Source organism: Rattus norvegicus, chromosome 8 (genome assembly GCF_036323735.1).
Source record: "Rattus norvegicus strain BN/NHsdMcwi chromosome 8, GRCr8, whole genome shotgun sequence".
NCBI lineage: Eukaryota > Metazoa > Chordata > Mammalia > Rodentia > Muridae > Rattus > Rattus norvegicus.
Window position 1 is genome coordinate 79,794,493 of NC_086026.1, and position 27,018 is coordinate 79,821,510.

A 27,018-nucleotide genomic window follows, 5' to 3' on the forward strand; every position below is an offset into this window, starting at 1 on the left:
GGTAACTGGTCGGAAAATTCAAAAGAGTTTGCTCTGCCCAGCATGGACCGGGGAGTCAGGAATGTACCACCGTGTTCTGTGGAATCCATTCCATCTCCTCTCTGAAGCAAAAGGAAACTTTCAGCACTGACCTAGTTTACGTGGCTATTATAAAACTCCCCTGTTAATGAAAGCAGAGGGCAGTTCTAAATGGAAGCAGCTACCAGGCTTCTGCAGTCTCCCCCATCTCTAAAGTTCCATTCTACTTACTCATTGCACACGCAGCTCTTGCTAAGGATCAGATGCAGTTACCCAGTAGCCCGTTCTGCCTATACCACCAAGCTCAATCCCTGCAGAAGGATTTAGTTTGATTAATTTATACTCTTGGGTGACATTTCTCCTTGGAGGGAGAAGGAGGAAGGAAAAAAGACAGCTTCCTCTAACATCGTGAAGAGAGGCAGGGGGTGTGTTTAAGCCATTTACCACATTACCCAGGGGAATGTTTGTTCTAAGCTTGGGTTTTACATAGTCCTGTAACAGCTTTATGGGCATGGTACTTGGAGCATGGTCCAGTGTGAACATTCTCTTAAGTCTGGTGGGCCTGGTCTCTGCCAAACATGAAACACCAGAACATGGGTTTCACATGATAAAAAAAAAAAAAGTTCTCGATCCCCAGCTCCGAAAAAAAAAAAAAAAAAAAGTTCATCCTTACAGAAATCATGGTCTGGTCCATTGTTGATAGACTGGATAACTGCCTCCTTTGCTGAGCAAAGCCAATTTCTTTGTAATTCCTCTGTGTGTTGTTCTCAGATCTGTAGTGGACTTGACTTAGCTAGAGGATAGAATTATTCTCTAAAAGCTTGTAGGATCGGCTGTAGGATTGACTTTTATTTGTCTTGGGCAGCTCCCTCTGTTTTCATACCTGTGAAATGTAAGTATCCACTGTATTCGTGTGAGCAAAATGGCGCATGTCTTTAATCCCCACACTCGGGAAGCAGAAGCAAGCAGATCTCTGTGAGTTCCAGGCCATTCTGGTCTACAGAGTGAGACCTGGCCTCAAAACAACAGCCAAACCCATGGATCAGAGGACTGTTATTGTTTTAAGGCACGGATGAAATAAGGTGTCATTGCATTCAAACTAAACACTCTGAACTGGTTAAAGTGATGTATGCCTATAACCCTAGCTCACGGGAAGCTGAGGCGGGAAGACCTTAATTTAGAAGCCAACGTGAGACACCATAACAAGACCTGACTTGGAAACAATAAGCCAAGGAACTATGAGCCCCTTAATAAGTGGAAAGAGAAATTGCATAAGCACAGACTCATTTTCAGACTAGGGGTTTAGAGGGTCTGCTGTTGAATTACCGGAGAGTTCTCATATGGTCCCACAACTAAAGTCAAGCCCTACTTATAGAAAACCATACATCTAAAAATAAAAGACACTGTGGCATTTTGAGGTCCTAAGGCATAATAGGGGCAAACAGACATTAAACAGATGGGGTTTGTGGCGTTTGTTTTTGTTTTTGTTTATAGCGATAAGGTCTTAAGACTGGTTTTGAATTTTTGGTTCTCTCTCAGTCTCTTGAGTGCTAGGTTTATAGGTGAAAATCCCCCTTTCTGTTCCAAGGTTTTCTGTTTGTTTGTTTAAATGGATGGAAGGGGTCGGGGTGTGTGCCACAGTGCATCGTGGAGGTCAGAGGACAGTTTGTGAGAGCCATCCTTTTCCTTCCACTGTGTGGATCCCAAGGGTTAAACTCAGGTCATCAGGCCCCATGGTCATCAGGCTCCGTGGTCATCAGGCTCCGTGGTCATCAGGCTCCGTGGTCTGTCTCTTTACTTGCTGAACCACTTTGGCCATCCATTGTTTTGTTTAATCCAGAAAGAAAAATCTTTAAGCCTTTGTATTTATTGGGTATATAATAGGGAGAAGATGGCCTATAGGACCTGCTGGGGACTCTCCTATTCTTTCACACTTCCCTGTATGTATACAACATATCTTGATTGTATCCAGACCAAGGATCCTGGTCACAGATGAATTCCCCTTCCACTTTCTTATCTTTTCTTTTGTGTCATCTGAGAGAACCTTACACCAAGTGCAGCCAGCACTCCTAAGCTGGGCTACACTATCCCTCCTCCACACAGGTTGGGTCCTTTCCCATGTCCTGGGGGATTGGCTTCTGTGCAGAAGAGCCCACCTCATCCTTCATACCAAAGCTAATTGGTTAATAAAGGCTCAGCCGTCTAATAGCAACCAGTGTCGGGGACATAAGGTCCATTGAGCTTCAAAAGTGAGTCCATCCTAGTGTCTAAGTAACTAGAAAAAGCAGGTATCGGACTTCAAAGAGATGAGAGGATAGCCCAGCCAGGTCTCTCTTGTTTTTTTTTTTTTTTTTTTTTTTTTTTTTTTTTTTTCAGCCAAGAGCATCATGTGGCAAATGCAGGAGATGAAGGTGCAAAGCCGCCCTTGATGTAGGACCAAGTCCGGTTTTTATTATTCTTCATATTGGACATAGATTTATTGATGTAAAAACCATGCTGTCCTGATGTGGTCACCAGCTGCTTTCAAAATCCCTCAAGTCTCAAATTCTGACAGTGTCTGGCAGGTCCCTGTGTGCGCTTGCCAGAGAAGTGCTTGAGTGTAGCTTTAAGTAATTTTAACAAATTATTTGATGATAGTCCACCTTTTACTGGGAAAACACTCCCACACATCTACCAACCTGTATCAAAGCTTATTCTATTTAATTTTACCATCTAATTTATACTTCGTTTATTTATCAAAAAAAAGTTGTGGACTCTACAAGAGATGAGAAAAAAATTTTTCCCCAGTAGTCCTACCTTCTACTAAAATGTTCTTGTTTTTCTCATGTATAGTTTGACAATGTGTGATTAGTTTTAACTGTCGACTTGGTAACAACCTAGAATCCCCTAGGAGGACAGCCCAAATGAGAGATTGCCTGGATTAGGTTGGCCTGTTGGCATGTTGGGGGTATTGGTTTGATTATTAGTTGCTGTGGGAAGACCCAGCCCATAGTGGGTGGCACCATCCCCTAGACAGAGGGTGCAGGAACTATGTAAGGCAGGGGAAAGCTTGAAGCAAAAAGCAGGCAGGATGAGTGCATTTGTATCTCTGGTCTGCACTGCTTGAGTTTTTGCCTTGACTTCCTCAAAATGAGGAACGGTAACCTGGAATATAAGCCAAATAAACCCTTTCCTCTCCTAAGTTGCTTTGATCAGGATGTTTTATCCCAGCAACAGAAATTAAGCTACGAATACCTATTCTGGTATACCTATCTCTCTAATATGGTCCTTTTTATTTTCCCTTCAGTGTTGGAAATCAAACTCAGCATACAGCATGCAAGGCAAGCACCCTACCACTGAGCTACTACACTCCCAGCCTAACACAGTCTTTGTACTAACTTTTTAATCAAAAATTATGAAAGACTCAGCTATTCCTACTAATGTATTTGTTGACACTTTCCCAGTACTACTTTCTGCTAGGGTTTGTAGATGTATTTTGCAAATGGGTTTCTCCTGTCTGCTTGGTAATTTCCTTCAAGGCTTCGGGAAAGTGTGGCTTGTAGATGATGCATGCACAGGTGGGTGGAGCAAAATGTTGAGGCTGTTATGCTAATCTGGAAAGCAAATAATTATAGTAGAAAGATTTGAGTTTCCAGCTGTGGAGATGGCTCAGTGGGTAAAAGCTTTTGCTATGCACGCCTGTCACCTGTTTAAGGTCACTCCCCAAGTAAAAGTAGAAAAGCACCATCTCCACAAAGCTGTCCTCTGACCTCCACCCACACGATACACATGTCCACATCCTCACACACACATCTTACCACACGCATGCATAAACACGTGCACAGGTACTCAAGCACACACACACACACACACACACACACACACACACACTCATTGGTCAGTTTAAAAGGATTGGGGGGTGCCTTCTCTCAGTTGTTTTCTGTATCTTTTCTTTGTAGACAAGGTAGCCTCTGTCTCTCCATGTACTTGAGAATGACCTTGAGGTTTTTGTTTTGTTTTGTTTTTTGTTATTTTGGGGTTTTTTGTTTTTAATTCTTTTGCCTCTTCAGTGCTAGAATTGTAGGCATGAGCCACCCTACCCATTTTATATGGTTCTGGGGATCAAATCCCGGACTTTGAGACTGCTAGACAAGCATTCTACCAATGAAGCTATGACCCCCGCCTTCTCTACTGGTTTTGAACCACACTGCTGCCTGTGTGATGGGAGAGGCTGCTGACGCATTCGCCAAGTAAAACCAGCAACAGTTTGATTACTGCCATCAGATTCTACTTTGAGCCAATAGCCATTTCTGCCACATTGTCACCAATTGGAGAAGTGCTGTTGGGGAAGGGGGTAGCTATGAGCCATTCAGTAGCATTTTCCTGTTTGCACCCCAGGAGGCATCTGAATTGTTGAGTCTTTGAAGGGCAAGATTCTGCTGATGTGAGTGGAGATCTATTCCTCCAATCTGAGACTGTGTTGTCAGTCATAATCATGAGCAAGCCGCTCCAATAGGAAGCAGGCTCTGCTCTCCTGTTCCCGGGGTCTGTAGGAAGGCAGAAACTCCATCTCCTGACGGTCTTTTTCCTAGGACTTGGCATACTGACATACTCACTTATTTTGCTGCGTTAATAAACTAATTAGATGTTCAAATTAAGAAAAACCCCAAGTATAAAATGAGACTCCAAGGCTGGGGAGATGGTTCAGTGAATAAGAGGACTTGTTCTGTAAGCATAGGACCAGCGTTCAAATCCCTGACACATAGAAAGTCAGGCCCAGGTACCCACCTACAGAGACAGGCAGGTCCTGAGAGTTCACTGGCCAGCTAGCCTGGCTTAGACAGTGAGGCCAGTGAGACCCTTTCTCAAATGGACACAGCAGAAGAGCAATAGAGAAAGACACTCGTCATCCTATTCTGGCTTCTGCATGTATGCACGTCCACGTGTTCACATGCGTGTAACACACACAGAAATCCCAGCTACAATAGACAGTCCTCGGCATCAGTTGCTTTGTATATAGGATAGATTTAATTTAGCTGGTTGGTTACACTTTGAAATGTAAGAATATTGACTAAAAAACAGAATCCTAGGGGCTGGGGATTTAGCTCAGTGGTAGAGCGCTTACCTAGGAAGCGCAAGGCCCTGGGTTCGGTCCCCAGCTCCGAAAAAAAGAACCAAAGAAAAAAACAAAAAAAAAAAAACAAAAAACAAAAAACAAAAAAACCAGAATCCTAGCAGATATCAGCCTTCTGTCCTGACTTATGATATGGCCCCACACTTCTGCTGTATCTTGGATGTCACCAGCTATCACCAAACACCTGGACTTCTATTCCTGTCAAGTGAAGTCATGCATGCATGGCTGCCAGCTACATTGAACTACATGATTGGCTTCTAGAAGAGTTTTGCCTGTTCACATGTCTGCTGAGGGCAGAACAGGGTAAGGAATTATGTAAATAAGGCATATTTTGGAATTACTGAGGGCAATCCTAGATAACTAAAAATAATTTGAGAATTAGATGTGTGTGTGTGTGTGTGTGAGAGAGAGAGAGAGAGAGAGAGAGAGAGAGACAGACAGACAGACAGACTGACTGACTGACTGACTGAATGACAGACACAAGGTACCTTAGGAGGTCAGAAAAGGATATTGGATCTCTAGGAGCTGGTGTCCCAGGTGGTTGGATGCTGGAATTCAGGTTCTTTTCAAGAGCAGTCAGTCATACACTTAACTGCTGAACCATCTCTCTAGCCACCGCCAACCCCTCTCCCCCAGCAATTTTTTTTAACACATCCTCCACCACAGAGTTTCCTGATGAGGGTAATTGGTCATTCAGTCAGGAAGTTGCTGGCCTGTCATACACTTCCCTCTTACTGGGGTCTATGTCTAGGAGGGCTCACTGCTCCCGAAGTGTATACCTAACTATAGAAACTTGAGAGGAATCCATTAAGTACTCTTTGCAGTGTAAACACAGGAATGGGAGTAGGGGTGGGAAGAAAAACTAGAAGCTGAGGGAAAGGCAGGAGGAGAGAACTGGAAGGAAGTGGAAAATCAGGTTCCTCAGAGGAGAGAACCCCTCCATCAATGGGAAAAGGGCCAACTGTGTGGTCAGCCTGAGGTGACTAGGAGGCATTCTCACAGTGGTGTAGGAGATGGGCAACTTCATGTAGAATGTAGTAGAAATGAGGTAGGATTGTTAAAGGAGAAGCTTGAAAACAGTACATGGAATCGGGGTACAAGATTTCAGAGTTTTTAAAAAAGTGGCCCTGCTTGGTGAAGTGTCCGTAGGTTGCGCTCCAGAAGGTTCCTTGTAAGACCATCGCAGATGGTGGACCCTCCAAGGCCTCAGAGAAAGGAAAGCCAAACTCAAAACCCACCTCCTGCTGTGTTTACCTCCACCCTTCTCTCTGAGGATTATGGGAAGACAGAGAAACTGTTTATCTTCTTTATACAATAGAGACACCCACTTAAGACCCAATATAAGGCTGAGATATAACTGTCAACAGTGCTTGCCTTGCAAACATGAGTCTTGAATTCTGTACCCTTGAACCCATGAAAAAAGCCAGTTGTGGTGGTGCATACTTGTCACCCCAGCACTGGGGAGGCAGGGGCAGGTGGGCCCCTGAGGCTCACTGTCCAGCTGGTCTAGCCAAATGAGACACCGGGTTTCAGAAAATAAGGTGGATAAAACCTGGGGTTGGCTTCCTCTTCGGGCTTGGGCTTCGGTTCCGGCGACATGGCCAAACGTACCAAGAAGGTCGGGATCGTCGAGAAATATGGGACCCGCTATGGTGCCTCCCTCCAGAAAATGGTGAAGAAAATTGAAATCAGCCAGCACGCCAAGTACACTTGCTCCTTCTGTGGCAAGACCAAGATGAAGAGACGAGCCGTTGGTATCTGGCACTGTGGTTCCTGCATGAAAACAGTGGCCGGCGGGCCTGGTCCTACAATACCACTTCTGCAGTCACAGTGAAGTCTGCCATCAGAAGACTGAAGGAACTAAAGGACCAGTAGAAGCCTACTGTTTGAGAATTGCCTGGTCTACAATAAATGGGCTAATTAAAAAAAACCAAAAGCAAAAACAAAAACAAAAAACCTGGGGTTGTCCTCCGACCTCCACATGCACATGACCACTGCACCTGCACACAAAATAAATAATCACATAGAGGATTGAGGGTGCAGCTTGGTATGCAGAGCTTGCTAGCATGTGTAAGACCTTAGGGTGTGATCCCCCAGGACTTCAGAAAATGACAAAACACTACGGGGCTGGTTGTAGCAGCAAAATTAGCGCCAACTAACAGAAAGCGAGCACAATGAATTTCCAAGTCCTTGCCTGTTCTACGGTAGCACAAAGTTCTGACCTCAGTCTTGGGGACAATTGGCGTTCAACTGGGCGATGGCCATTCTGTGGATTTACAGGCGGAGGCTCCATGTCGTCATGAGGCTGTTGCTGCTGTTCAGGTTAATCCGTGTGCATCGGTGTGCATGTGCCCTCCTGCGGCCCCCTAGTAGTGAAGTCTTGGGCCCCTGCGTTTTACTACCTTCTTCTCTAATTGCAGGTTGTGGCTTGGGTTCACTTTTAATCCTGAGAGAGTCGGTGTGTTTGTGAGTGCTATAGAGAGCCTAGAATTCATTGTTGGACATATTAATCTGGTCACACACCTTTACCTCACAAGGGATGTGGCAGCAATTTGAATTCCCCCTGACCTATGTCTTTGCAAGCTGAGTTAACCTCTCTGAGAACACAGTTCCTCACAGGCCAATCAGAAATGCTGTCTGTGGGCTGGAGAGATGGCTCAGCGGTTAAGAGCACCTGACTGCTCTTCCAAAGGTCCTGAGTTCAAATCCCAGCAACCACATGGTGGTTTACAACCATCAGTAATGAGATCTGATGCCCTCTTCTGGTGTGTCAGAAGACAGAGACAGTGTACTCATATAAATAAAATAAATAAATCTTTAAAAAAAAAAAAGAAATGCTGTCTGTCTGTCTGTCTACTTTATCTGTTTCCATTCTCAGTTTTTGTTGACACTCAGTTTAAATGGCTCTGGGGGATCGAACCCAGAGCTTTGTGTGTTCACTCTATCCTAGGGCTTGAAGGTCCCAAAAGATAAATGGGTGGGAGCAAACGCTCTGCAAAATTACAGGGTACCTTTTGCTCTTTGCTTAATTTCTACTTGTGTGTCAGTTCTTATCTAGTGCCTACATTCCGGGCTAACAAAAGAGAGCTTTGGGCTGCATTCGCCTTGAATTAGCCTTACCTTATCCTTATTTTAAAACGAGCCTTCTTGCTTCCTTTTATGTCATCCCTACCCTGCAATAAAAATAAAGAGCTGGAGTGAGATGGAGCTGAGAAATTACAGGACTGCAGAGTGAAAACTCCTCGAGGTATAGAGAAGAGCAGTCTGAGGCAGATCCCGTGTCTCGTGCCACAGGCTGGCCGCGCAGCCTCAGATGTGGAGCGGCTGCAGGCGGGTGCCTTGTGCAGATGCGCCAGAAGTAAGCTGACTAAGTTTAGACTGTGGAAGGGACATGACGTATCGATGATTTGGGCTCGTTTCTCTTGAGCTCACTGTTGTCTGAGGTGGGAAAGGGATACATCTATATAATTGCATTAAGACAACGGTTTGGACTGGACACGGTGGCACGCTAGGTAACCGAGGTGCTGTGGCAGGGGGAATCACAGGTTCAGGATCAATACTCATAATGTAGTGTGAGAGCGCTCGTGTTGCCTTTATAGAGGACCTGAGTTCTGAACTCAGCACCCATGCTGGGTGGCTCACCTGTAACTCCAGCTTCTGGCCTCTGAGGGTACTCACACACACGGGCACACACAAGTAAAATAAATCCATCCTTCCGTCTTAATCAGAGGTTGAGAAGAAAGGTGCTGGTGACTAAAAGGGCATTTTCCACGTGGCTACTACCTCTAACCCCAGTGCTGAGGAGCCCAAGGTAGACCGATTACAAGTTCGAGGCCTGACACTTTTTCACTTATCCCTTGCACCGTGAGCCTATGGGTTGATTTAGGCAGAGGGCTGGAAGCAATCCTCAGGACTCTTTGAGAGGGTTTAATTTTATGTGTAATTATCCTATATGAACCTCTGCCACTGTTTGCACTGCGCTGTCCGTTTAACTCGACAGCATGGACCTAACACCAAGTTTATTCTACGCCTAGAATCTGTATTAGAGCCATGGCGAGGGAGGACTAGGAGCTGTTTACCTTAAATGATCCTTGACTTGAACATTAGGTACCCCAGAAAGCCTGCCTGGTTTGACTTCTAAGATCTTCAGTTACAGCACTTTGATTCTTACCCTTAAGAAAATTCTCCTCCGATCATTTCGAGCCGCGTGGAATATCTATTACTGCTTAGGAATTCGCTGTGGTTTTCATTGATCGTGGCCCCAGACTTTGGAATATGTATTAATTTATCTGGGCAAAGAGTACAGAACTCCACATGAAGAATGCCATGAACTCTCGGCTGAAGCAGACGGCAGCTGGGAATGATTAATTCTCAAAAAAGAAAAGAAAAAGAAATCCTTGAACCATCGGCATTAATAAATATTGAGTTGTGAGAAGGTATTTTGTTTGCACTTTATTTCCGAACGTATGGAGGTAATTGGACTAACTTCTTGCTCCAAAGAGGGAGTAATTTCCCCCGATGTGGACAGTATTTGTTTAGAGTCATTGGTAAATTATTAATCCACGTTTGGATGTTTGAAATACCAGTCCACCCTCTCCATTGGGAACTGCGCTTACGCTGTGAGCAGCAGAGGCTTCTGGGAAGTGAGAATAGCTGTGGCTTGCTCTTAAAGACCTTAAGAGGGAATTTAAAAAAGGCAGTGGCTGTGCAGGAAGTGGCCTGCTCAGCGTTCGACAGCTGGCGGTCACCATGTCCCAGTCATATGATGCCCTCCAGTTAGAAGGAACACTAACGTGCTGTGGGAAAGTTTGGGTGGGCTTTTTTCCTCTCTGCTTTGACTCACAGAGGCCCTTGAGTGCCCTTTACCAAGTTCCTGTGGCTTCTTTGAACAGATGTCAAAATCTCTTTGGGTTTGGAGTGACCCCAAATGCTTATAACTCTGAGTCTCGGGTCCATTTTTTCTTCCAACTGTGTGCAGGTCAGATTGCTACGTGGGTGTCTGAAACATTTAATAAGATTCTAGGGCCCTCCAGCTTCGGCTGCATTCCGTGTCCTAGCTGAGACACTCAGTCATTGACCTCGCTGATCCTATGCTAGATGGACCAGAAGGAGAGACCTCACCCTAGTGCTGGTTAAGGGAGGTGGAGGGGCCGAGTCAGACCTAGCTAGGAGTCTCATGGGCTAGAATGCAGACTTCAAGGGGAAGCTGTATTCCTAACTTCCAAGCCGTGCTTCCCATAGAGCAGAGAACTCAGAGCCGGGCTGAGCATGAAGGAAATGTTAGCTCTGACGTCTTGCTAACTATTTCCACGTATTTACTGCATATGTAAGGAACCCTTTGACTCAAGTTCTATTTTGAATGCCTGTCTGGATGGCAGGGCTGTGGTTTTCTTGATGGGTTGAACCCAAGCTGAACTCTGATTTTGAATGATAAACCAACCCTGCCTTAGCTTCATTCTTTTGAGTATATACATACACACACACACACACACACACACACACACACACACACACACACACATATATATATATATCCCCTTCTCTTACCCCAGTCCTTAGGTTTTCACATGCCTGGGACTTAAGCCTTGCAGAATTTGGCCAGTCTGTGGACAGACCTAAGCAGAAGGCCACTTCCCGTCACAGGGGATGACAGTAGACCTTTTGCTCACACCTGCTACCACCAACTGGGCAAAGGCCAAATTCTGCAAGGCCTTTTGAGTGCCAGCCAACATTCAGGGCCGCAGGTTTTCTCACCCTCCATGCCTAACACCCAAGTCACCAGGCTTTCCGCAGTAGTGGGGATGTGGGCATGGGAATTAATTCTGTCACCTCTAGCACCAGCCAACTCCAGCTACCTAGCCTGTCTCCTTAGAGAGATGGGAGCCTTGCCCCTCTATTGACAGGGAGTCTCAACTTTGCCAGAGATGTGTGCAGAAATGAGAGCTGACCTGGTCTTTCCTTGATGCCGAGGCTCCCCTCCCCGCCTCCGCACATACACACTGGACGTCAGTTTGCCTCACCATCTCCACCCATGAAGAGACAGACAGCTCCGCATTGCTCTGCTCCTAGTCGGGCAGTTGCTCCTAGAATGATGTAGATTGTTCCTTCTTGTCTCTCCCTTCTTGGCCTCTGGAGTTCTCTACTCAGCAGCTCAGTGTTTAAAGTAAATAAATGCAAATTTTTATATGATGTTTATTCTGTGTCGGCCCAGAAGGAGACATTTAAGGCTAGGTTGTTTTGGTTTTTTTTTTTTTTTTTTAGAACTTTGTAAAATGTCTTTTTAAAAATAAGTGTATGGCCTGGAGGTGTAGCTTAGTGGGAGAGCACATTCTGTCCTGAGTTCTATCCCTGCCACCTCATCCCAATGTCAAATGTAAGCAAACAGGCACCAGTTCTTCCTGTGACCCTGAGCTACACTGGTCGTAGGATGGGGCGTGTGGGAGGCATAGTCATGGGACACTGTGGGTGGATGACCAGACTCAGGTGTGGTTTGCACTCGGTGATAGGGGACAGACAGATGCCTTCCTGCCAAGGAGGCCAGTTTCACTTTAATTCTCTCTTCCTGCCGAGACTCTGCTCAGTAAGCCATGCCCAGCATCCAGTTCCTTCAGGGTAGGTAGCTGTTCACTCCAAGCCTGTTTCCCAGATGGTGGTTCTACTTTAACTCTTTATGGGGATGTGGGCGGGGCGGGATCATGGCCATTGAGGTAGGCTCTCCTGGGTGTGTTTGTTGGTTCCTCTCCTGTTCTCTTTTACTGACAGAGGAAGGATTCTCCGGAGAGCAATTCATCACCTCCATCCCGTTAAAGCCTCACTATAAACGTAGACCAAAAACAGTATTGGGCCCCTTGAAATGTAAATCCATGTGTGGGAGTCACATAGGCTCAGGACATTACTTAATAATCAAAAGGTGGGGCTGGAGAGATGTCTCAGGAGGCAAACATTTTCCAGAGGACTCAAGTCCAGTTCCCAGCACCCAGGTTGGGTAGCTCACGACAACTTTTAACTTCAGCTCTGGGTTCCTCAAATGCTCACACTCACACACACATCATTTAAAAAAAAATCACAGATCAACAGTTACCACTGAAAGAGAGCTTGGAGTTTAAAAGAATATTTTATTTTATTGTTTGTACGTGATGGGCGGGGCAGGGTCGTGCCTTGACACAAGAGGTCAGAGGACAAGTCGGTGCAGATGAGTAGGCTTTATGTAGGCTTCGGGGATTGAACACTTGTTGTCAGGCTGAACCGTCTCACCGGCCCTGATTTCATGATTTTTGAATTGAAATGTAGGTCGGTTTAGGCCGGCCTCACGACTTATTCTACTGTGCAGTTTTCCAGAGGAAGTGAAAATTATTTGCATATTAAGGGAAATACATAGTTCTCTGGGTTTTTTTTTCCTCTTTTCTTTCCTTCCTTTCTTCTTCCTTTTTCATTTGAGCACCTGATGATAAACATGACCCAAATAGACAAGTAAAGCTTTACGTTTGAGCAGAGTTTAAACTCTGAAGAAGCTCGGAGCAGGGCCTGGAGAGATGGCTGAGTGGTGAAGAGCGCTGGCCGCCATTCCTGAGCTCCTACCTTCCCTTCCCAGTTCTCACAGGATGGTTTACAACTGTCCGTAGCTTCGGTTCCAGGAGATCTGAGGCTCTCTTCTTACACTCTGTGTAAGTGGTACACAGACATACCTGCAGAGGAAACGCTTATACACATAAAACAAAATACAAATTAAAATAAAAATATAAAGGAATCTCAGAGCGGAGGCTGGGGCGTAGCAGAGTTGGCTGAGTGCTTTTATCACAGTCTCCGAGCCGGATTCTCACTGAACGTAAAACCCTGATAGAGAGTCTCAAGTCCCACCACCACCTGTAGCAACCCAAGCGGAGCCTCCAGTGCTCACTCCCTCGGTACGAGTGTAGCTAGTACTAGTACAGCAGGCATCAATGCCTGTTTAACCTACTTTTGGGGGAGGGAGAGACAGGACGTCATAGATTAGCAGTGTTCTGCCACTGTTCTGTACTCCCAGCTCATATACCTGCTTTGGGAAAGGATCCTCAACACTGCACAAAAACGGTTTGGGAGTACGGGGTGGGGCACATGGACAATCCAAGCACTGGGGAAGTGGAGGCAGGAGGTTCAGAAATTGAAGGCCATCCGGGCTCCACAGTGAGTTTGAAGCCAGTAAGGGACACCTGAGCTGGAATGAGCTGTGGGCAACAATCACGCCCCCTACTTGGCAGTGAGAAAATGCCAGGCAGATGCAAGGCCTTGCCTGAGCTGCAGCTAGGGTGACTTGTCCTCCTGAGCTGCAGCTAGTGTGACTTGTCCTGACGTTGACGTGCTACTGTGTGCAGGACTCCGAGCAGGTTTCTGACAGCCTGCGCTAGCTTAAGGAAGAAAGGGTGGTTTATGTTTAATCCCAAAAAGATAAGGAGGAAATGTTCACTTCTGAAAAGTAACAGAATATTTTCACAAAATAAAAAGCACTTGCCAAAGTGATTGGACATGTATATATCCCTGCCCCGCCTCCAATCCCGAGAACCAAATCTAGGACCTCCTACATGCTAAACACATGCTCAACCACTGAGTTGTGCCCTCAGCCTTCTTTAGTACTTAGTTTTTGTATAGTAATAATCTCACCGTTATATGTTTCGTTTTGAGGCAGGGTTTCTCTGTGAACCATCGCTGTCCTGAAACTCACTCTGTCGACCAGGCTGGCCTTGAACTCAGAGAACCGCCTGACTCTGCCTCCCAAGTCCTGGGATTAAAGGCATGAACCATCACTGCCTCGACACCACTGAGCTATCTCTCCCACCCATGTCTTGTTTTAAAGCATGAGAATCGGGCTGGAAAAGATGGCTGAGACGTCAAGAGCACTGGCTACTCTTTCAGAGGACCTGGGTTTGATTCCCAGCATCCCCATAGTGGCTCACAACCATTTCTAACTTCAGTTTCAGGGAATCAATCCAGTGTTCTCTTCTGGACCCTGTGAAGTACCAGCCACAGATGTGGCGCACAGACATTCATTAAGACATTCATACACATAAAACAATAGTTTTTAAAAGTATGCGTTACTCATACCCTCTAACTCCGAGGTGTACCGTGTAAGCCATTTCACCCCGCAGCTGTGTGCATGGAGCGGCTCACCTCACACCTTCTGACTAAGACACTACCAGAATTTACTGTCAGCTATCCCGCAAACACCCCTGCATCTGTTATCTGGAGATCTTTCTCTTTTAACTAAATAAAAAAATGAGTTTATTTAAGTTGTTAAACCTGTCGAAAGGTAGCTCCTCACTTACCAGCCCTACCCACTTTCTTTTTATTGGCCTTGGGACTTATATGACTGGGTCTCCTCTGGGTTTTCTAACAGTGCAAATGTCATACGTACCGTAGAGGTGTGCGCACTTACCTCCCACTTCCTGCCACCATCTTAGGCCATCCTCCCTGCTTATTGGTTGAGCCTTCTCTTCCCATGTAGGACTTGTAGTTAAAGTCAGTTGTGTCTGACCGACTCCTTCCTGTCAGTCATGGCAGCCAGTGTCTTTACCCATTGAGTTGTCTCTCAGCAACCCAGAAATAGTTTCTCCTAATGTGAAGTTAAAAAGACATAAAATGTGAAAGCACGGATTTTAAGACATCATTAAGAAAGAAAAATATGGGACTGGAGAGATGGCCCCAGTGGTTAAGAGCACTGCTTGCTCTTCCAGAGGACCCAGGTTCAAGTCCTAGCACCCACGTGGCAGCTTGCAATTGTCTATAATTCCAGTGCTAGGAGATACGACATCCTCACACAGACATACATGGAGGCAGAACACCATCGTAAATGAAATTTTAAAAAGAGAGGAGGGAGGGACAGAGAGCGGGGGAGGATATCAAAGACCAAACAACCAATGTGCTTCTTGGAAGCAACAAAATCTGGGTTACGCATGATTGGATTTCACTTCCCCATAGGCAGACCCATATTTTCAAGACATCCAGGTAAGCACGAACCTTTCCCCCTCATTCGGCCCTCAACTTCCACCTCACTGCTGCTAGGCAAGCGATTTGAGCTTCAGAAGCAACGCTCAGAGGTTTGGGCTTGGGTCTAGTTGGGTCTAGCCTGTTCTGAGGTTAAGAGCACTGGTTGCTCTTTTGGAGGACCCGGCTTGCTCCTCTGCACCCCATGGTGGCTTGCAACAGTTTAGAACTCCAGTTCCTGGGGATCTGATGTCCTCTCTTGACTTACCCCAGCGCCAGGCATGCATGTATGCAGGCACTCTTACACATAAAAAAAATTTTAACGCTTTGAGAGTTTACAAAAAAAGTGTTGGCTATTTTTACCTGCCTGTCTGTCTGTGAGCATTTGAGTGCAATGCCTTCAGAGGCCAATGGAAGGTGTTGGAGCTCCTGGATTTGCTGACTGTTTGAGCCACCGAGGGGGTACTGAGAATTGAACTCAAGTAGCAGTACTCATACCATCAGAACCGTCTTTCCACCCTCGAAATAAATATTTTTAAAAGAAGTTTGCACTTTGCATCTACAAATAATTTGGGATTTTGTTATTTTTCAAATAAAGTGTTTTTGGGTTTTTGGGGTTTTTTTTTTTTTTTGTTTGTTTTTGTTTTTGTTTTTGTTTTTGTTTTTGTTTTTTTTTGAGACAAGGTCTGGGGGTCTAAGACTCATCCTGAACTTGATGCAAATCCAAGGTTTCCTCATCTGTGGCACAGCAGTGCCAGTCAGAGTGCCTGCCTCCCAAGGTCAAGGTCAGCTGTGAAGACTGAATCAGCCCACAGGACAGACCTAGCTAGGAAAAGTCCATGTCTCATCAGCATCCCTTCCTCTCCGAGTCTCCTAGGCTCCTGGTGAGTCAGTTTGCTTTCCCCGGCAGGGCATCGGCAGACAGGAACTGCACTTTGACACCGCTAGCACTGCCCCTCTTAGCAGCCTAGTATGTCTGTGCAGCCCCTGCATGGTCATCTTGTGCACCCTACTCACTGGTCTGTTGTTGGTTTCCTTTTTAAACTACTTTTAAAATTTATTTCAAATGTATACGGATTTTTGCCTGCATGCATCTCCATGCACGATGTGTGTGCCTGGTGCCCGTGCCCACAGAAGCCAGATGATAATATTAGATCCCCTGGGACTGGGTAGATTGTTGTGAGCCACCTTGTGGATGCAGGGAGCCAAAGAGGAGGTCTGCCTGAAGGACAGCCACTCTTAACCATTGAGGCATCCCTCCAGCCTGAGCTCTTTGTTTTTATCACAACCATTGGAAACAGGGCCACCCACACATGCTGGGTAAGCATTTTACACACTGAGCCCCGGGCCCCAGCCCCCAGCACCTCCTCTAGCCTCTTACAGAGGTCACATCCAACCCTTGTTAAGTGGGGGTGTGTGTGGAGACACAGGATGGAGTGTGTAGTGTTTTCTCTTGACCACACAAACCCATCAGGTGAACCTTCCTCTCACCGGAGTGTGTTGTGGGGGTGGGAAAGCGTCCTAGCTAGACTATAGTTCCACACTGAAGTGTTCTGGCACTCCCGAGGCTGTTCACTGGGCTCTGCAGTTGACAAGTCCGTGGGCATTAGTTAGGAGGCTTTAATATCCTGGCTTATTTCCCACTTCCAGTTCCAACGTCTGGTGTGTTGATTGCTCTGGGTGACATCTTCCTTATGAAGCACAAAGTTTTCATAGAAATATGGGAAGGGGTCAGCCTGACAGACTCCGCACGAATCCTCTGAGAACTATGCTGTAGGAATCGGGGAGTTCAGAGTGTGGTCCACACCGCACTCAATAGCTGTTATAATGATCAGCGTAGTCTGTATTGGCAGGAAGCAATCAGAAGAGGGATGGGTGGATGGGAAAGCAGGGCTTGCAGTCACGTGATCGACCATCAGAACATTAGCCTTTTTTCCCCTCTTTTCCTCATCTTTTGGTAATACTTTTGAGGAGAAAGAGAGTGGCCCCGCCCTTTTTCCCCATTTTTGGCAGACTTGGGGATGAATTCATTAGCATCTTGGCCTCCAGGCTGGAGAGCAGAACCTATTCTCTTTGTAGTGGGTCCTGTCAGGAAGCTTACGAAGGCAGTTGGAAAAAATGGCACCCTTTCTGCTGTCAAGGACTTTTACGAGGGTCAAGTATCCTTAGTACAGTGTCAGTCCAGAGTGACTTGTGACTTGGCCTCAGCCGAGAATGCCACAGCTGCCCTGTGACAGGTTTTATTAGCCACAGACCTGAATGCACTAAATGCTTGTGATGGCGAGAAACTACCATTCTGGGCTCCGAGGTCCTCCCTCAGCCCCTCCTTTGGAGTCTGATCTCTTCATCTTGCTCTCTCCTGTTGTCACTCATTGACTCTTCTTGGAGTCACCACAAACCCATTGCACCAGCACATCTTGAGCCTCAGATGCCTCAGTGTAAAATCTACTTCAAATGGCCCCCGAATGTGTCTGAGTAACCTCTGGGTTATAGTTTGTCATGAGAAAGTTTGAGTTCCACAATGGAGCAGCAGAAAAAAATAGGAGGTCAGCCTTGAATCAGAGAGGAAGGAGAGACTCCACCTGCAAAAATGACCTCTGACCTTCTCACATGCTCTATCCTACACACACACACACACAATATGTGTATGTATATATATATTATACTATATATATGTATATATGTATATATACATATATATATATCACACACTGAGGGTTTAGGGGTAGGGCGTTTTCCTGGAGTGTGGAAAGGTCCCGCGTGCCCAGAGACACTATGTAAAAGGATCTCAGGGGTGACCCCAAATATTCAAATATTCAATATTCTTCCCTTTCCAAGGCTTCCTTCTGTTTTCTCATTGTCCTCTCTACCACTGCTTAAAATAGTTAAGGCACATCCTTACCTTTTTGTTGGTTTTGTTCTGTGCTTTTATACAAGGTCTCATGTAGCCCAGGCTGCCTTGGAATACTGTGTAGCTAAGGATGACCCTAAACTCCTAATCCTTCCTCTACTCACCATGTATTGTGACTTTAGGTAATTGCTAGTGCAATACCTGTGCATCCCTTGGAACAGAAGCCATGGTTGGTAAGCACTTGACCTACTGATCCACATCCCTAGCCCATCGCATTTACTTTCTAATTCCTAGGTCCTCTGCAGCCCAGCGCTGGCTACGCCTACACTACTAATTCCAATACTGTGTCTCTCTGTCCACTCCAGGGAGACTGAGGAGGAAAGGTCAAACAGACCTCAGTATATTTAGCGAGGTTTGCAGAGCAGGTTGGATGGGCTGAAGGCCTCCCTGTCTGATGCTTGCCCCAGTCTGTCTGGGTGTGACGCAGCCATTTTGGTGTCTGTCAGGTTCCACATCCACAGGAGTAATTAAGTCATCTTAGTAATTTCATGTGGTGCAGAAAGTCCCAAGCCACAAATACCATCCCCAGTTCCTACTTTTAAACTTCCAAGGAGCTTCCTGCTCCCTCCTTCCTCTAGTTCATCTAAAGTCCTTCTATTTTCTCTTTCTGAATACATGGGCTGAACGGAAAGTCCTGGTTTACTTAGTGAGGGGCTCTGGGGCCAACTCATGTGAGAGGACAGCCAGCCTTTGTTTGGCAAGGGTGGGAACAGTGAGGAAAGTGCCCACACACTCAAACGAGAAGCACAAAAACCACCCCACACAAACCTTCCCCCTACTGTGTGGAAATCCATAGTCCATCTCCACAATGGTCCCTGACAAGTGACATGGTGACAAGGGGAGTTTCTGTGCCTGTATTCCTATTTCTGTGTCCTATGTAACAATGACTAAATCACTTATGTCTAAGATATGGAATTTCTTGTCCCATTGGACCACTATTAGAGCCTGTTTTGTTCTTGTTGTTACTGTTTAGACACAAGGTCTCATGTAGTCTGGGCTGGCCTCAAACTTGCTGTGTAGCCAAGGGTGGCCAGGTATGGCTGAGCCTCCTTCCTGTGCTCCCCAAATGCTGGGACCACGGTTGTGTGCTACCGTGTCCAGTTTTGTGTAGTGCTGGAGATTGAACCCAGGGCATTGTGGATGCTGGGCAAACACACTACCCACCAGCCACAACCCAGGCCCTCCACTGCTTCCTTAGACAATGGCCTTTTCTTGACCTTAGATGTCTATGAGTAATTCCTTCATTGCATTCAAGTGACACAGTGTCTCTGTCTCCCACCATTTAGCTTACTTCAAGATCCCGGTGGAATGGATTCCAGCTAGAGAATATTCCAACTTTTTCTTGGTGCGAATCAATGCTACATGTTAGTTTATGATATGCTTCTCCAGGGATGGAGAGAGGATTTGACAGTCAGGAGTACATGCTGTTCATGCAGATCGAAGTCTAGTTCCCAGCCCCCGTAATGGGTGACTCACATCTGCCTATAATTCCAGCTCCAGGGCATGTGACATCCTCTCCTGGCCTCTGGGCACCTGTACACACACATAAATAAAAATGAAAAATTAAAATTAGGGCTGGAGACAGAGCTTGGCCATTAAGAGCATTTGTTATTGTTGCAATCCAGGTTTGAGTCTTAGCGTCTATATGGAGGCTCACAACCATCTGGAACTCCAGTTCCAGGAGTTCTGATGCCCTCTTCTGTGGGCACCAGGCCTATGTGTAGTACACAGACATACACATATAAAATATTCAAATAAAATAAAATATCTACTGTGTCTAATATGTATATAACTATGTTTTCCCACTAGAGCAGTGTGTGTGCACACATTTCGCTCTGCATCAGAGCTACATGGATGAATCGGCCAGGTTGCTTGGCCTAAGCCTCATCTTTCTTTAAGCTGTGGGACCCATGACTCTATCTAGCAAGGTTGCAGAAGCCTCCTGTGGTGAGCTACGATGATTGAGATTGGTGCTTGATTACTGGGGGTATGTAGGTTAGTGGTAGAGAATCTGTCTAGCAAGGGAGACACCCTGGGTTCAGTCCCCACCACTACAGAGACAAAAGAGCCTAAGAAGAACTGGGCTGCCAGGGCTGTTTCCCGGAAGCAATGGGGGACCCTTCTGTTGTTGGAAAGTCCCCACTCCTCCATCTGGCTGAGTAAGTCATCTGCATGTTCCAGGCTCATACCAAGTCCCCATCTCTCACAAAACCTTTCCTGATCTGTCAGCAGAGCTCCTCTCCCTCCTCTGGACTCTCTCCATATTTCAACGAGACCTTAGAGTTGGATCTGTTGTCTTGTGTTATGTGTAGAGTGATATATGCCAGTACCTTCCCCAACCACGTGGCATAGACTTGATAGTGCAAACAGACCTGTTTCATCAGGCCCCAACAAGACACAGTCAATGAGCTCAAAGTTGAAAATATTCAGGAACAAGAATGCATCTGTATTAAACATGTGTAGACATTTTCCTTGTCCCCGTCCCCTAGACGATACAGGACAGCAGCTGTATACACTTATGCTGACGGTGATCCCGGGGTGATTTAAGTTATTCGGCAGGGTGTGCACAGGTTATATGCAAACGGTACATCTTTTATAGTAAGGGTTTGAGCATCTATGGACTTTGGCCTCCTCAGGGTCCAGTAACCAACCTCTGATTCATCTGAAGGAACAATGTGGCCTATTGCATGCATAGGTTGTCTCTCTGAACCTGGCACAAGATGAAGGGTGTTGCTGATAAATCGGTAATCGAGTGGGTGAAGATTCAGGGTGAGGAGTTATTGCTCCTGTCTTACCAACGATGATTGTCGGCTGCTGTGGGGAGCCTAGACACCAAGTTTCTGCTTCTGCTGTGATAAACTCTGGCACTTTTCTGAAGCAGAGTCATGGTGATGGACACTCAGGTCCACTCTCGGGCTCTCAGACTCTGCCCGTTGTTTGCTGTGCATGAGAATTGGTCTCTTGATCGCAAGGTCAGTGTGCAAGGAGTGAAGCATTGGGGGCTTAGGGAGGTTGGCTGGGGCCTGTGAAGGCCTTGCATGATACACAAGGGGGTTGGACTCTGGGTGGGAGGGTGTTAGTGAATGACAGCCAGGCTTGTTTTGTTGGCATACAGTCTGGAGACCCTGGTTTTGAACAGAATGGAATCTATATAAACTACAAAAGAATTTCAAAATTTCTGGTTGGAAGACCCCTCCCCCGTGTGTGTGTGTGTGTGTGTGTGTGTGTGTGTGTGTGTGTGTGTGTGGTGTGTGTGTGTGGTGTGTGTGTACACTGTTATGAATGAATGCCAGTGTACATGTGCCGTGGCACACATGTAGACGTCAGAGGATGTGATGGCTGATTATTTTAACCACTCCAACCCATTTTTGAACATTTGCTTTTTTATTTTATATATGTGGGTATTTTGCCTGCATGGGTGTCTGTGCGCCATGTGGGAGCAGTGTCCTTGGAGGCTAGAAGAGGCCATTGGGTTCCCTGGAACTGGAGTTACAGATGGTTGTTAGCCACCATGTGGATGCTGGGAATCAAACCCAGGTCCCCATTAGACTGGCCCGTGAGAACGGCTGCGTGGCATTTTCTTGCTTGTTGATTGGTGTAGGAGGACCCAGCTCACTGAGGATGATGCCAGACCTAGGCAGGTGGGCCAGGGCTACATCACAGAGGCAGCCAGATGTGAATCAGAACAGTGCTGGAGGCTGCATTCCTCCCTGGTCTCTGCTCATCTCTGGCCCCAGGTTCCTGCCTTGGCTTCCCCTTTCCTCCCTGAGTTGCTTTTGGTCATGATCCTCTCTTACAGGGACAGGAAAAGTAAGTAGGACAGCAGACAAGCTCCGTGTCAGCATTCACCTTCCACCAGTTTGGAAGCAGGTCTCTCGGCTGCTACCTCCAAGGCCTGAATGAAGGACCCTGGAGAATGGAGGCAGACCCCCAAGGCTGAAGGTGCCAGGGAAACAGAGTCAACAGAGAAAGGCAGAAAGGGTGGCTCTGCCTTTCCCACACTGGCTGATCCCCCCAGATGCTGCTGTCCATCACTAGGGACTCCAGCTTTCTCTCGCCCTCCCAGGACCTCAGGCACTCACACAGCTGCTGGAGTGTCTGGTCCAAAAACCTGTGCTCCATTGCCGCTTGGAGGTGCCTGGAGACTGGCCCCTGCCCAGGCTGTTCTGGAAGCTTCCTGGACATGGTTTCAGTTTGCTGTTAGAAAGCAGTGGCCTACATTTTTGCCCAATGGTCTTGTTCCGCTTCCCTCCTCCTTTCTCGTCTCGTCTCGTCTCGTTAGTTGCTTTTCTCGTTGCTGTGAGAAAAAATACAGGGCAAGAGCAACTTTAGGAAGAAAGAATTCTTCTTGGCTGATGGTGGGAGGGAACAGTCCTCGGTGGTGAGTGTGAAACACACTACATCCAAGGTCAGGAAGCAGAGGGAGGTGGAGGCTGGTGCTCCACTCGCTCTCCCCAGCCCATGAAGTAGGACCACACATTTAGTGTGAGTCTTCTCATCTAATCTCGAACATTCCTGGCCATAGCCACAGCTCTGTGCAGGTATCTGTAATGAGAGATTCCACATCTGGTCCAGCGGACAGTAAAGGTGAACCAGCACCGTGCTGTTTCCTCCGTCTTCCTGCAGGCGATTCTTTGCCCCTGTCTCTTCTACTGGCTTCCATCCCACTCTCAAACCCCAAACTTGCAGTCTGGCTTTTGAGGTCACTCCACAGAGAGGCTAAGGCTGCAAGGGTAAAGACCCAGGAAAAGGAAAAGCAGGGAAATAGCCCAAAGGTCCCCTATAGGGTTTTCTGTGTTGTTTTAAATGAGTAACCCCATTAACAGATACATGACCCCCCATTTCTGTCCTTCGCTATAGCAAGGGACTGCTTTGTAAAGTCTTTGCAAATGGAAGGCACGCGCTGAAGCAATGACCAAAAATAAAAAATAAATAAATGAAAAGCATTTTTACAAATCAAGCATTTTATACCCTTCGAGGGAACAGCCCATCACAATCACAGATTTAACTTTTGAGGCTCTGCCGACCTATGCAACAACCTTGTTGCAGTGGCAGGCAGGTTAAGTGCTCTCTTCCGTCTACAGATGTGACTATTTCATGGGAGGCCAAGAAGGAGTGAGCTGAAGCCGCACTGAGGTTGAACGTGGTAGCGTCACGGTGCTTGCCTTTTCTTGTGTGCATATGTGTGCAGGCAAGAGGATAACCTCAGATGTCATCCCTTGGGCAGTTTTTTTTTTTTTTTTTAAACAGGATCTTTCACTAAACGGGTTACACTGGCCGGCCTGCAAGTACCAGGGCACCTGCCTCTGCCTCCCCCGTCCTGAGATAACAATCTCAAGACTTCACACCTAGCTTTATCTCACTTGGGCTCTGGGCACTGAACTCAGGCCCTTGTGATTACAAAGTAGGCGCTTTGCACACCGAGCCTTGTTTCCAGTCTATCTTAGTGTGATAGCAGGATCTAGCTAAGAAGGTCTCAAGCCTGAGGGGGTTGCTCCTTACCCCACAACACCCACCCCACCCTCAAACCCTCAGTGTTGGGATTGTATGTTTTCACTGTCATGCTTGGCTAAGTCTTTAAGTGCTCCTCAAAACAGACGTTTCTTTAGTGTCACTTTGGGGCCATATCGGTAAGCTCTGGGCTCTTAGGAAAGCATCAAACAAGATGGCAAAAACTAAACCAGGCCTGTAATCCCATCACCATGTTGAATGAAGTAGGATTGGGAGTTGGAGGCCACCCTGGGCTACATAACAAAACTCAGTCTCTAAAAATAATACATTTACTGGAATCACCGACCAATGCAAAACACAGTAGGCAAAGATTTGGGGAAGCCAGGCTCTGCAGAAGGACCTGGGGGGCGGGGGTTGACCTAAGTTTATCACATTTGACTGGGAAGTTTCATCCTGAGGATTTGGGAATCTGTTCATGGTTGTAGTGAGCTGTGTGTTTATCTCTCTCCCACTTGACATTCTGGGTACCTTCGGTTGGTGGCTGGCACTCTGAAGTCATGTGGGTCCAGGCTGATTCCCATTTCCTGCCCTGCCGCCTTAGGGTGTGGCTCCTGTCTTTGTGGACCCATGATGAAGCTCTGGTCACCACCCTCTAATTTGAGCAAGGGAGAAGGAGGCCTGTCCATGTCCTTCCCTTTGTGATACACCCTGAGACTCAGGACACGCCTTCCCAGTTAAGTCACTGGGACCACACCTAGGTGCTTGGGAGTCTGAGAATGGTGAGATTTTTTTTCTTTTTTCTTTTCTTTTCTTTTTAATTCCAGCAGCCAGGTGCTCGTAATGGAGCGAAAGAGCATGACTCAAGGAAAGGAAGTACAAAGCACAGGTCAGCCTCCATGTGCCCCGGAGCCAGCTGAGCAGGGGGAGGGAAATCTAAAGAGAGGAAGAGCTAGTCACCGCAAGAAGACTTGTGACTCAAGGCTTGTGTCACTGGGAGCCTGCGGGCAGTTGAGACCTGATTGTGTTTTGGGTTTCACTAAACAGAGGTCTCATTTAAATTGTTACAGAATGATTCTCCTCAACTCTTGTCTGAGAAGCCACTAGTAAAGGAGGAGGCCGTCCTGAACCAGTGGCAGGGCCAGCCTACTGTGTTGCTCAAGCTGACCTGATACTTACAGAACACTGTCCTCAGGCAAAGTCACTCAAGCCTTGGCAGCGGAAGACAGAGGAAGGCCATTTTTATCATTTTGTCTAAGCAAGGACGAAACCAAGTTTCCTGTAGATGCCACAGAGCACCAGGAATGTCCTTATGTATCCGATGGGCGAGGCCCCTGCTTATTCCCATGGATTGCCTCTCTTTCCTCTCTGCCAGCTCTTGTAGCCAAAGAAACACCTTGTTCTCTGACATCACAGACCTAGAGCAAACATTACTTTCTGAGACCCTGGGCCCCAACCTAAATTCTCCAGGAGGTTCGGCCATGCTTGGAGAGGTCTCCCCTATGCAGTGCACAGCAGCCTCGAGCTCAGCCAGACACCCATGTGCTCCCAGAGTTCTTTGCTGGAGAGATGTTTTGTCTTAGAGTGGGGGTTGATTCTATTCTCTAAGTCTGGATTCATTTGGAGACCTCCTTGTTACCTTGGGACCGTTTCTTTGCCTCTGAACATTTCAATTTCCTGACTTGTAAGTTGATATATGAATTGAATCATGATCTCAACAAATTTATGAAGAATGATCAACAAAAGGAATGAAAGTTGTCCCCCACCACCGGGGTGGAGCCCAGGGCCACACAATCCATTCTTTATAAAAAGTATTAATATTTTGTGTGTATGAGTATATGTATGAGTATGTAGGAGGTAAGAGTGTATGTATGAGAGAGAGAGAGAGAGAGAGAGAGAGAGAGAGAGAGAGAGAGAGAGAGAGAGAGAGCTCACATATGCAGACATGCATGTAGAGGTCAGGGCAACTTTTAGGATCCTGGGTGTCTCCTTCCACATTGTTGAGGCAGGTGTCTCTGGTTTCTTTACCAGAAGCTTCTGGTCATTCTCCTGTACCTTCCCCCAACTCCGATCTTGCCACAGGAGTACTCGGATGACAGATGCGCACTGCTGTGTGGGTGCTGGAGGTAGAGCTTGGGTTTTTAGGATTGTGTAACAAGTGCTTGGCCTCTGAGCCATCTTGCCAGCCCTACACGTAGTCCTAAGCTTTGAGAGTGTTATGAGCTTAGAAGCTGATCCTTGTCTGTATCTGCTAAGGAAGCTACAGAGGGCAGTCTCAGCAGAACCTACCCCCCCCAAAAAAATTGCTTTAAAAACCAGGGTCACATTCATCTGGATGGAGGCAAATGTCCCTACTGATTGACTTTGTACCATCTAAATAGAAGAAGGTTGTTCCCTCAACAGCCACTATGAAATTTCTATTGGGCTTCAGTGTTCTGAAGGGAAACTGTAGAACCAAGGCATTGTGCAGCCCTGGTTATCCCTGCATTACCGTCACCCTAGTGTTCCGGGGGGGAAGGAAAGGGGCTGCCCACAGCAGAGGAGTCCAGTAACTCCTCTAGCCACACGCCTGGGAAAGGGCAGAGTGCAAATTCAGGGTCACATCCAGGATCCAGTTTAAGCCTCTTCTCTTTGCCAGGTCTTGGAGGAACTGGGATTTTAGCCAAAAGACTGCTTCAAATACCGAGGAAAGTGTCTGTTACTGACTGACTTACTATGGAGCACCCAAGAGAAGCCTTCTTAATTACCACTCACAGCCCAGGAGTCCCTGCTGGGGGTGGGGAGGGAGGGACACACACACTCACCTAGAGCCCCCAGTGATAAGATGCATGCTAAGCCAACCAGGGAATAAAGTCTTCTCAAAGAAGGCTAGCCTTCAGTACTGCCCGGAATAGCGTGATACTACCTGTTCCCGGAAGGCTGGGATGACATTTCCCAGCCAGGCAGACCTGAGAAAGTTAACTGGTGGCCATAAGTTGCTAATTACAATCTATTTACAAGTGCTTAGATGTAGATAAAAATGTCAATGTCTGGGGTTGGGGATTTAGCTCAGTGGTAGAGCACTTGCCTAGCAAGTGCAAGGCCCTGGGTTCGGTTCCCAGCTCCGAAAAAAAGAAAAAAGAAAAAGAAAAAAAAAAAATGTCAATGTCTGAATCGCTCCCTACCTCACGCCCTCAAGAGGATAGATATACTTCTAGGCTAAGCAAACCTGAACCCATGTGCAGTTAGCTAAGGAAGAATTTAAGTCCTGAGGATTCACAGGCTGGCCCTGCTAATAAAGCTTGATGAGAAAATATATAGACCGCTCCTTCCCCAAAGAAGCCGTTTTTCTCCTTATGAAGCTGACCTTATGATGTAGGTACCTTCTTAAAGATTGACCCATGACTTATTCTGCCAGAATTCTGCAAAACCCGTTTTCCGGCTTGAGATGGGAAATTTGGAGATTTCTGGGTTTTTTATTTTTAAGAATTTATTCTTTCTTATTCATATCTGTGCATGTGCACTTACATGCACACAGTAGGGTGACACATTATTGCAGGTACCCTTGAAGGCCAGAAGGCGTCAGATTCCA

General features: G+C 46.7%; 1 protein-coding gene and 1 pseudogene across 2 annotated transcripts in view; both read left to right on the forward strand.

The window, feature by feature from the left end:
* Myo1e (myosin IE) overlaps nucleotides 1-27,018 on the forward strand; it is a 192,221-nt gene that overhangs the window by 25,665 nt on the left and 139,538 nt on the right. The window lies entirely within an intron of this gene.
* Rpl37a-ps11 (ribosomal protein L37A, pseudogene 11) overlaps nucleotides 1-27,018 on the forward strand; it is a 70,121-nt pseudogene that overhangs the window by 25,369 nt on the left and 17,734 nt on the right. The window contains exon 1 of the transcript XR_005488286.2: nucleotides 1-27,018. This exon is cut by the window's left edge and continues 25,369 nt beyond it; it is cut by the window's right edge and continues 17,734 nt beyond it. The product of XR_005488286.2 is annotated as a ribosomal protein L37A, pseudogene 11 (transcript).